At 48.0% G+C, this 11,919-nt stretch overlaps 1 long non-coding RNA gene across 1 annotated transcript in view; it reads left to right on the forward strand.

The window, feature by feature from the left end:
* The window catches only part of LOC130155335 (uncharacterized), a 32,366-nt gene extending 22,002 nt beyond the window's left edge, over window positions 1–10,364 (forward strand). The window contains exons 4-5 of the long non-coding RNA XR_008824019.1: window positions 7,743–7,819; window positions 10,230–10,364. This is a non-coding gene — a long non-coding RNA (uncharacterized LOC130155335). The remainder of the gene's footprint in view (window positions 1–7,742; window positions 7,820–10,229) is intronic.
* Window positions 10,365–11,919: the final 1,555 nt, after the last annotated feature.

Below are 11,919 nucleotides of genomic sequence, written 5' to 3' on the forward strand. Positions count from 1 at the left end.
AGTGGCTGGATGTGTGCCCTCGTGGACACCTTTGCTAAAGGTGTGGAGGACTGCAGGGGGGAGCCTGAGCAGCGCAGGGGCAAGGGGCGACCACCGCTGCCTGCAGCTGCCCTCCTCCCTGTACCGTGCACAGGATGAGACACCAACAGACAAACCCTGCTTCTGCCTGCACAGCCCTCTGTTTCCTTTGCTTGAACTCCTGTGCATGCTTTCAGCAGTGTAATTGCAGCTCAGGTCTAGCAAAAAGTAGGGGCAGTTTCGGGTGTCCCTATGAGGGTTTGCAGCAGGGTTGCGGTCTCCATGACCTCAAGGACTTGTTGACAAGATTAACTTTTTTGGGTTTGGGTTTTTTTTGTTTTTTGGAAAGAACAGTTTTGCCTTGTGCAAAATCACAGCCTTGACTCATTCTGTAATACTTCCTCCTGTTTCTTCCATCTGCTTCTGCTCAGATAGTTGGAGTTGGCAGAACTGCCTCCCTTTTGCTTCCCCCCTTGGCCAGCACGCTTACCTCCGTGCCACAGCAAAGCACAGAGCATCCTCCTGCGCTGCAGAAGACACCCCTGTGTGCAATGTCAAAATAAGGTACCCACTGTCTTCAGGGAGTTTCACATCCACACACGTGCATGGTCCCACATGGCTTTAGCCTTCAGCCGGTAGATCTAGTGTTTGGTTTGGGTTTTATTACCTGGGTAATGACACCTTGCCAGCCTGCTTTTAGCTGGAGTCCCGCCACACTCCTCTCCTTGGCAGATATGGGAGTGAGGGCTCAGCTGCTGTCTTTACCAGGATGCCCAGGCTGTTAAACTCTTAGGGGTTTGCAGGATGGGTGCTGATGCTAAGGGGTGACTGCTGGGGGGTCAGGAGGGCAGCAGAGGCGGCTCATGCCAGGCTCTGGTCCTGTGCACCTCCAGCAATCGCTCCCTGCCGAGAAGCAGGAGTGAAATTCAGATTATGGCAATGATGATGCTGTGCCCTGACAACACTGTGACTTCTGGGAACTGCTAGTCACCAGGAACACCGAGCACTGTCGTGCTACTGCTCAGAAATACTCTGAATAAAGAACAGGGAAAACATGCAACTGTGTGACAAAAATTTAGGAAATCTTTCTTGGGTTCCTTTTTCTTCCTTTCTTTGTTTCTGAGCCATTAGCTGAGACACAGATCATGTTTTTCCACCTTGGCTCTGACACACTAAAGGATAACAAGAAAAGATTTTTTACAGTAAGTTGTGTGATTCCCAGGTAACTACCTAGTCTTGAAGCTGTGGGTTTAAGAAAAACACCAAATACCTTATAGCTCGTGATTAAAACACAGGCCATGATCAAAGCAGCTCTGGGTAGATTATTTCACCTTGAACAAAGGAAGGTTCAAGATAGGCACTAAGGAAAATTCCAGTGATAAGGATGGGCACATGCTGGGAGGCAGGGATGGCCAGAGCCAGGTCAGACATCATCTACCCAGGGCAGGTAACGGAGCCCCTGGCTCTCTTACCTCCTTCCCTTACAAGGTCTGGGACTCTCTTTTGCTCTGTGTATGCAAGATGAGGGCTCAGAGTGGGTTTACTGAGAGAGAATCAAAATAAATAGCTGGCTCTTCTCCAAAGAAAAATCAAATCGAGATACCTGGCTGAAAAATTCAGCTCAGCCATGGGAAGTCCCAAGGCTGAGCTTTGGGGCATGGCAACCCTGTTGCCTGCTCTCCATCCCAGAGAAACCTGTGAGCGGCTCATAGGAGGAGATGGTGGTCACGGTCCTGCCTCCGGCAGCAGCAAGTTTCCCAGGAGCTGGTTTTCCCCATGTTTACCATCAGAGCCCCAGACCTGGCTGCCTCTCTCCCCGTGATGAGCAAAGCCAGTGGGAACTCAGTAAAATGAGTTACAATCTTCCCTAACCAAGTCTGAAGCCTAAACATTGGCAGCTGTGTTGCCCTTTCCATGCATTCAGCCTCAGACCCTGCTGGGTTTTGCTGTAAAAAAAACAAGAAAAAGCAAAAGAGGGGGCAGTCCCCATAGCCTAAGCTTGATTTAATACTAATTGCCGCAAACATCCAAACTGTGGCTGGGGCTGGCTTTAATTAAAATGACAGAATAGGAGAGCCATGGGGATGAATTACTGAAGGAAAATGTTATATTTCCCTACAGCTAGTGTAATTAAAAAAAAAGCAATGCATCAGGCATGAAGGACCTCCTTGCCTGTGCCAGGGCTGGCACGGGCACTGACGATGGCATCCCAGTAGGATCATGTCACCCAAACTCTTTCCTCTGTCATTAAACCCACATTGCCAGCTCCAGAAACCCCTCCGGTGCATCCACTTGGCTGGCTTTGCTGCAGTTTTTCCCCTCACTGCCCTTATTTGTATAAATTAACATACCCCCAGGTTCAAACATTTGAGCCACAGAGTTTGGTTGCAAAAGGAGAAGCAAATGCAGCAGAGCGAGGCCCTGCTCTGCACCATCCCTCCGGGGCCAAGCACCTGCGCTGCTCGTGGCCATGCGGTGGGCTGCGGGAAGGATGGGTGGCAGGGTCTGTCTGGCCCTGCCAGCAGTTGTGGCCATGACATGGGCTGCCAAGGTTGGTGGCAATGGCCTTGCTGTCCTTTCCACTTGTAGGTGCATGATATTGAACATCTGAAGGATAGAGACAGGTCTTTAATTTCGGAAGGGAGGTGGTGGGGGTCCCCTGGGTCTGGCTTTGCTGGAGGACAAAGTGATGTGGAGGGCTGCTTGCTTTTCTTCCTGCCTTCAAGAAGTCAGTAGTGCTGGCAGATGCTCCTGAGGGGTGCAAAGGATTGCTTGTGACCTACATTTGGTCCCTCCGTGTCCCAGTGCAAGTACTTACCTGTCACTGCCAGCTGCTGAGGAGTAACAAGGCATCCACAGGCAGCTGGCTGGGGAGAAACTGTGTTAGGAAAACAAGAGAAAGAAATTAAAAGGACTATCTCAGTGTGCCCGTGGTGACTGGAGCCCTGCAGAGGGGCTGTCAGCCCTGCTCCTGCACAGAACCCCGCAACATCCTGCTAGGAAGCACTTGTCATGGCTGGTGCGTGGGAAGCACCATCCTCCTGGCCACCACCAGCAACTGACAGTCACTGCCACCTTGGAGCAGCCCACCCCACAGGCAGCCCCCGCAGGCATCACCAGCTCTTGGTCCTGCAGCCCCCAGCAAAGCAACTTGGTGCAGATGCTGGGGACACCACTGGAGCCTCCTGCCCTGCCCTTCCCCACTGGAGTACCAACATGCCAGGAGTAGCAGGAAAAAATACTTAGTAAGTCCATAGGAGGAATTAAAAGCCATTTTTTTCATCCTGTTAGATGTTTTCTTAGCTTCTGGATCACCTACAAGCTACACAGCTGCCCTCTCAATGCAAAAAGGTGCATTTTCCAGCCCCAAAGTCATTGGGGTCTAGTAGAGCCTGTGTTCTCCTTACTTGATGGTAGAGGCCTATTACTTTTCAAGGCTATTTTTGGATTTCTTTTTAGAGTAGGAGAGTGTCTCTGGATAAATAATTCTTGACCTGCAGTTTGACACGCACGTTCAACTGAACTCCAGTGCATGATCTCTGTAGCTCTCCAGAGATGCCTGCTCTCCTTCTCCTATTAAAAATAACACTCTTATATCTAGCACTTGCTTCTTGCCCACCTCTGAACTGCTGGGATGATCTGGGCCTGCATTAAACAAGACCAAGTAGAGCCCATCTTCTGATCTCCCTGGGTTTGGCAACCAGAGCACGTGCCCACCAGCACTGCTCGTGTACGGTTTCACACTAAACCCTAACAGACTTCAATGTTTATTGATTGCAAATTCCATCCATAGCGGTAGCCAAAGAGCTTTGTCCAGTGCTCGGGTTAAAGAAAACTTTGGCCTGAATCCACCAGTGTGTCAGAAGGCACGGGGCTTCTCGTGTCTTTTATCCCATGCTGAAGAATTAAATCATCCTCTGAGTCAATACATGCGTGTCTGTGCAGATTACCATGCCTGCAGATGACTGTGCAACCATGGTTACAGTTTTTTAGGTGCTAGGATATTTGGGGCAGGCTGTAATTTTGGCTCTGTGGCTGTACTTCAAAAGACAAAGTAGAATCTGCTAGAAAAGGCTCGGTTCCTCTGGCTCTTTGGAAGATGGAAAGGGACAGGCTTTTATGGTGGTTGTGGCATAAGGAGGTGCAACAGCACGTTTGTGCTTCAGCATAATATGTGGGTTTATTTATTACCCTTAAAAAAGAAAAAAAATACCCGAGAGAGGACTTTAAGTATTGGCCACAGGCTATGGTGAAGAATTACCACTCGGGTCGAGGTGGACCGTTCCCTGCTCCTTGGCCGGGCATGTTTTAGTCGCGGTGAAATCCATCGGTGAATGCCACTGAGACCTGTGGGGTCTGTTCTGCACGGAGGGTAAAGCAAACTTCTCATGGAGCTGGTGAGAGCTGTGAAATCCATGCCACCGGTTGATTTACTACTGAAACAGCAATGCTGAGCTGGGTCGATAAAGAAGCCAGACTTCAAAATGGAATTAAATAATTATTCTCACTTTCTTTGACTTCAGGAGGATCCTATTAGAGAATAGAGCCTGGATTACTGGCTGGCTGATGTTTTCTTCTGCGCCTGTCTCCACATTGGATTTAGCTCTTTTATCTCCTGATCCCCAGAGCTTTTTAATGTAGAAAGTAATGGCATCCAAAGGCAAATTTAATTTTGACAAGTAATCTGACTTCCTTTCCCTTTCTAGAGTCGGGTTTTAATCCTGTTTGCTGTCTGAAGCTGCATTAGGTGGATGTATTTAAAATCCTTACCGCTCTAAAATCTCTCAAAGAGGGACAAAAATAAGGGGAACTGCAAGCCTGGAAGCAAGGAATCATTTCTTATCAAACATTTCAAAACGTTTCATTGCTGCTGGTATTATTAACCCCTGCACTACACTTCGCCTTGGCTCTGTGCTTGCTTTCCTTTGCTTCATTGCACTTGTTAGAACCACTCAGGGAGTGGAAATTTCAGGTTTTCTCCAGCTCTTCTGGTTGTGTTGGCAGGTTGAGTCTGCACAGTGTGTGCAGGGGAGCCGTGAACCCCTCGGGGTGTTGTCCCACTGTCACCAGCCCACTCCAGGGTGGAGGATGCTGCCTGCCAGGTGTTTGGCATTAGGCATCAACACTGAAAAAAACCACCAAAAACCAAATCACAGAGAAAGAGTAGGGTAATGGAGCTTCAAAGCCACTAATCTCAGCAGAGAAAATAGAAATTTATGTTGTTATTACATTTCTCCAACTCAGGTCCCAAAGAACCACATCTAGATGAGGATCAATTGAACTGATTGTTGGCTATTTCCGACACAGCGACATCTCACCCTGTGCTGTTGCCCTGAATCATGCCAGCTCAGACCTTACTGTTTCCCTGAAAATATCAATTGCAAATAGGGTCGTCTACTGAGAAAATCTGTACTTATTGACTGGGGACTGTTTGCACAAAAAGCCATAAAATGCAGAATGTCCCTGTCACTCTGCAGCAACTCAGCTGATGGTTCATTATTCCAGCACGTAAATACCTGACTCCCGTGGAAGCAAAATGTGAAGCTTGAAGCATTGATGGCATCTCACTATTAAATAAAAAAAATGTCTATCTGTCTCATTCTAGCTTGGTTAAAAAAACACCTCAGCAAAAGAAGGGATTATGTATAAATACATATATTTGCAAATGTCAGCCTCAAAATAGGAAGAAAAACTTGCAGCAGCACTGTGGGCCTGGCAGAGATGGAAATGGATTGGTTTTACACTGCGAGGCATCGCTGGTCAGAGGGAAGCTAAGGAAAACAAATCGGGGGGTTGCTGTGGACACGCTGGTAATGAAGGCAATTAGGGTAAGTCGAGTCACGTCCCACATGCCAGCACGCTTCATTAGGCTTCAGACCAGGGCTGCACACTCTCTGTAGAAAACTAGTGTACAAGCAGCATTAGTTAATCAAGGGGCACAATAGTAAAACCACTTTCATTTGCAGTTCCTGTGTTTTCTTTCCCCTTCCTTCCTAAGTCACCAATTCATCTCGCTCAGGATCTGTCATGGGGAAAGGGATGATGGTTGAGGGGATTAGCACTGCTCCCGGGATGCAGTAGCCAGCTGACTTGGTTAGAAGCTGGAGAAAAACATTTGGGCAGGGTTTTTATTTTCAGCCACTTTTGCTCGCCTGGCCCTGAGCTCCCTGAAATAAGTAGTGCTTTTCCAGCCTCTTCCTTGACTATGGACAACCACCCCCTTGCCACGCTTCTACCTGCGTTCCCACCTGATCATCAGCATGTGCTGCATGATGCTGGCATGGGTATAAACTGGAGGGCCTTCTTGTACGTAGTTGACTGGAAGAGGATGTTAAAGGACACGCTGCTTTGAAGCCCTCTCTGATGCAGCTATAACTGCCTGAAACCTGACGGCCAGCCGACAGCTCCATCATGGACCAGTAAGCTCAAGTCTATCATTGCTCTGTTGCTCAGTCTCTTGGGTCCCCCTGAAGAAGGGGGACTTGCAGATGCTGTATGCATCATGCAGGGACGCTCTGCCCTGCCCTGGAGCTGGGAATGCACGAGCAATCACAGCCAGCTGAGCCGAAATTGGAAACAAGGCAGCTAACCCCCCAGCCACCCCGATCTGTCAGCTCCCACCTTGGCTAATCAAGGACCAGCTCTGCTATTAGAGCAGGGCAAATTGAATTCGCTCAGGCTGCTGTTGCGGCGGATGTTTCCTAGCAGCCGCCTGGTGCATGCAGTTCTGAACATTTGTGTTAATAATGATGATGAGCACTGGAAATATGTCTCTTCGGGAAATAAAGATCAGATGAGCCCAAGCACCATGTAAGCTTCATTTCTTTCACAAGGCGGTTTACTTGGGCATGAAATATTGTCACTGTTTACCCCGTGGATGACTGATTCCAGACTTGACCTAGTGCAAGCCGGTGTAAGTAAACACATCTCTTTCCATAGCTCTGGTAAATGATCTAAGCAATCTGATGCTGAGAATAAGGAGAGAAGAGAAAATACTGTCCCAGTGTTGTTGGATGAGCTTAATGTATTTTTCTTCTTGTGTTTAGCGGGGTACTTTGGATCAGGATGGCAAAGCATGAGCCCATCAGTGCACAGATGACATACGGCTCTGTAGTGGGTGCGATGCTACTGGCTTGCTCACGCGCAGCGCGTTGGGATGATTCACTGCTGCTCCAAGTCTCTTTTGCCACCAGTCAGCCCAACCCACAGCTTTTAGGTACCACTTCTCCAAGGCTTTTCAAGCGTATTTCAGTTCAGCAAACCCAGATCTGGAACCAAACTGTCTCCCTGCTCGACATTTTCATACCTGAGGGCCTAACGCAGGCTCCCGCTCCATTTGCCAGCTGTTATGTGGCAGCCGGAGGGAAGCATGGATGTTGGGTGCTGCGGAAGGGACCCAGCTGATGGTCATCTGTGGAACTGCAAAAAATCATTTCCTTTCTTTTTGCTGGCAGCGTTTAAAAACTGGAATATTTAAAGCTAACTTTAAAAATAACCCATTTGGGGTTTTGTAATAGATGAGAATCATTAGGAACTATTTATTTTTTATCTCACTTGCTTTGTCAGCTGATGTCAAAACACAAAGCTCCCAAAACACCCTTGCCCACAGTAACCCAAGCCAAACTGCAGGCAGGAACATCACGATGAATTTAGTAAAGATGACTTAGGAAAACGATAACTACAGTTACAATTCTGCCTTATACCGTCCTGGTTTGTATTTTCAGGAAAGGAGTATCGACAGGAAAAGACTGAAGGTACGATTTCAACCCATCAGCAGCAAGTAAGGATTTCCACTGGATAGGTAAGTGCCAAGTTTCTAGAGAGGAAATGCAGTGGAAAACAAGTCTCCTTGATAAAATGGATAGGAAATATAAACTTTTTGCAGGTGACCTGAGCAGCATGACAAACAGAGTATAAAAGGCCCCAAATCACTCCCCATACAGTAACTTTAACGTTGGGTACATGTGTATTAGTGGTGGGTGCTTGTCCTAGGGCAGCCCAGGTAGTTTCTTGATAGGATGTTGTATTCTGCTCTAGTTGCAATATCTTACACCTCCCTGGCTGTTAAATAAGGTGCCTTCTCTGGTGTGGCCCCTCAGCTGGTGCCCATAAGCCATCGGCCCCAATGCCTGGCATGGAAAGGGGTTTATCCAGCCGAGAAGGGGTGAAATAGCAAACCCAGCTAGCCTGTCTGCAAGGCAGGGCAGCGTTCTGGGCTGTGAAATGGAAAGGGTGTTGAAGCTTGGGACAGATGGAGAGGAAAGGGAGACAGCCAGAAAAAAAAATACAATGCCAGCCAAGCAATATGTCCAGTTCCCCGGTTCCCCTCTCTTTTCCTTTAATATTAAAGTAATGACAGTACATTACATGGAACTGAGGAACCCCTCTCAGGACTGGGCTTTTATCATGTGCAGACTGAAGGGTGATTGACAAACCAAGAACCATCACTGTGTATTTGGGAGTCAGTGACAGACGGCAGAGTCTGATCCCTGCATCCCAGCACTGCAGGGAAAGCTTAAAGGAGAAGACAAGCAACCTGTCTTTCTCTACTTTTTTTTTTCTTTTAATAACTAAAAATATTCACATTCGTATTAGCCTTCTGCAAATGCCTCTAAAGGCACGCTGAAGTTACAAATTTCCACAGAGTCCCTTGGGAGCAGCAAGAGCCTCTGAAGAAGCAATATTTGGATGGAAAACTTATGTCCTCCAAGCTGGCAAGTTGCAACACTGACATAGATTTTCTTGTAGCTGCAAACGTCTCTGTATAAAGGGTATAAAGTCCCTTCTGCCCTCCCCTCCTTCTCCCTTCCATTATTTAACAACTGGCTATGATTTACATGGTTCATTAATGCAGTGGTAACACTGACACACACATTCCCAAATCAGCCAGAAGGTTTATATTTGACCTGGGCCCTCTGTTCACTGCAGATGCCCCAGAGGATTTGAAGAACAGTGATTTGAAGTGATTGCGTTGGATAAGGACATTACACAGTGCAAATACAATTGGATGCAAGCATTTAATTTTTTTTAAAAACCATGGCTATTGGAGTGCCTTTGAGCCAGCAAAAATAACAGCTTAGTTCCCTTCATGGTCTCGGCTTTCTTCTCCCTGAGGACAGAAAAGGGAAGCAGGACCAATTTCAAACTGGAAAGGTTTCGCCAGGTGGCTTGGCTGGGATTGCTCTGAAATGACACCTTCCCCTTTGGGTCCAGCCCTGGGGGACTGACACCCCAGGCAGGGTCCCAGCAGAGCTCTGGGGTGTCCCTGTGCTGCTCCCCCCCTCCCCAGGCAGAGCAAAAAAGCCCTCGTGCTCCCAGCCAGCTCTCCAGCAGCAAGCACATCAGGCCCAGGGTCAAACTGTAAAGGTGATTATTTGTCTCCCTTGGGCTGGATTTTTATTGCACCATTTTGGTTATTGTGGAGTAAGGGGAAGAAAAGGAGAGGGTTTAAAATGATGATTGCACAATAAATGGCAGCATCACTGCTAATGTGCTGAGTGCCTACAAACAGCTGTTAGTCAAACACCCATAAAGGTTTGCTTGGATGATGTATATAACCTTCCCCCTCCCTGCAAATGGCTTAACTCCATCGGCTCCTTGTCTTTTCCCAGGCAGGTGCTAAAAACCCAGGGAGCTGGAGCACCAAAACCCTAGGGCAGCAGGAGGGGACAGAGGGTTCCCAGGGACTGGTGTAATTCCCTGAACTCCCTTCCCATCACCAAGACCATCAGTCTCAGAGATAGGGATACAGTGAAAGCAAGCCTGTAAAAACAGCGGGAACAGGAGACAAAACTGCTGAGCACACAAGGGAACAAAGCAGTGAGACTGTTCGCAAATTCTCATGTGCCAAAGATTCCCCAGGGTATCCCCTTGGAGAGCCTGGATAAAATGTTTCCCTCTGCCAAGTTTATTAAAGAGGCTCCCAAAAGCTACAGGAGAGGGACAGATCCTTTAGTGACATAAACAGGTCTGGTTCTACCTGTTCAGATGTTTTCTTTGCCTTTTTCACCCCAGATGAGAGCTGGACCCCAACCATTTTAACCCACGAAAGCCAGCACACTTTTCTGTGCATCCTACAGCCACTCACACTAATTAATCCTTCCTACACCCTTGAAGGCCTTCTGTGATCCGCACAGCTCTTCCCATCTGAACGTCTCCCGACTATTTACATACAAAAATAATTATTACGGTTTCTCTTTCTGGCTCCCCAGGCTACAGGAAACATTGCTGGTGGGTTTGGCAGGCGGGTGAGTTTCCTGGGGAAACAAGGCAAAGCAGCCGCCTTGCCTCTGTGCCAGCTCCACCCCCAGGAACTCCGGCACCATCCGAATTTGAGAGGAGAGAGATTGTAAGGATATTTCCTTGGGTTTGGAAAAAAAAAAAAAACAAACCAAAAAACCCAAACCACCAACAGTTGGATTAAGAAAGACCCAAGTTGAAGTCTTCAGGCTTGCTCCCTCACTCAAAGCCTGGCTGCCCACAAGCACCTCTAGCTGCTGCCTGGCTGGGTATGAAGCGACCCACGCTCAGGGTGCGGGGTGGCGAAAGGCTTCTTTGATCCGGTGTCTCTACAAGGAACTGCGGTGGAAAGAGTGGAGACAGCTGTCTCTGCTACCCCTTGCAACCCTCCAAGCTGTCAGTGGTCCTGGGAGAACGCTAACAGGAGAAGAAAGGCAGATCCTGGTGGGTCTCCATGGGGAGCGAGCTTGGGAGTGCAGGTATCATCCTTAGCAGCTTTTGGCTCAGTTTGAAAGGAGGCACTGAAGGTGCTGCAAAGGCTTAGAGCAAAGTGAAGACTCTGAAGCACTTCTCAAAACACCCCTGCGGACCTATTAATTGCAATATTGGATCTTCTATCTTTTCCAGCAGGTTCCTAGCAATAGGCATGCGGCCAGCTTGGCTGTGGTTTTGTTTATTTTCCAGCTAATGTAGCGGCAGGATCAATTCCAGCTAACAAATCTGGGAATGTCAGAAAAATGATGTCCAGTTCCCATGGATAATTTGTGACATGCACCTGGTAGACAGTTTTAGTGCCACAAGCAATCCAGCGCTATGGCAGGGGAATAGGAACACCTCGCAGAAGTGAACACGAATCATGGAAAACATCATCAGAAAAGCAATAAAAGCCCATTTGCCCCATTAATTATCACTGGCCACTGGCTAGATGGGAAGATGGCACTTGGAAAACACAGCAACACATATAAAACCGTGGCTGCTAACGTTCCCTGCAGTACCTCTTCCCTGAAGGACTGTAAGTGGCATCTGAGTGGTGCTCATCTGGCATCGCGCTGCAAATGAGTTCAGAATGTGACTGTCCAAACTGAACCATCAGCACTTGTTACCAACCCCATTAAGCTTTAAATGGCACTTGAGCCTTGCTCCTTGCTCATCCGTGCTGGGCTTGGGTTATTTAACACATGGGCTCTGGCACACACGGTTCTGCTCGACCATGAACTGCCAGAAACCTGAATGCTTGTCCCTGCAGCCCCAGCCCTGTCTACCTGTGCTCTGGCAGCTAAGGGAGGTTTCTCCTGTGGGAGGAAGAACAAAAAAAATCAGGGAAAAGGAAAGGGCAAGAGTGGGACAAGGACAAATAGAAATGGATGAAAATATTCACGGTTTTCACTTTTTCCATTAGCTTGAATGGGATTTCATCAGGTGCCATGTTTCTGTGGTCCCTGTGAGCACTGGGTTCTGCAGGTCAGTGCTTGCCACGCACAAACTCTTCCCTTTTATCTTCTTGCCTCTCTCTCATTTTCAAATACATGAATGCATCAGAGGAGCATTTCAAACTCCTGACTACAAATAGATCTGAAGGGCCTTTGAGGTCTTGAAAGGATCCTGCCTTACTCTAAATAAAACAAACCACCTAACACACAAGTGCATGGACACTGCACATCC

Source organism: Falco biarmicus, chromosome 9 (genome assembly GCF_023638135.1).
Source record: "Falco biarmicus isolate bFalBia1 chromosome 9, bFalBia1.pri, whole genome shotgun sequence".
NCBI classification, from domain to species: domain Eukaryota; kingdom Metazoa; phylum Chordata; class Aves; order Falconiformes; family Falconidae; genus Falco; species Falco biarmicus.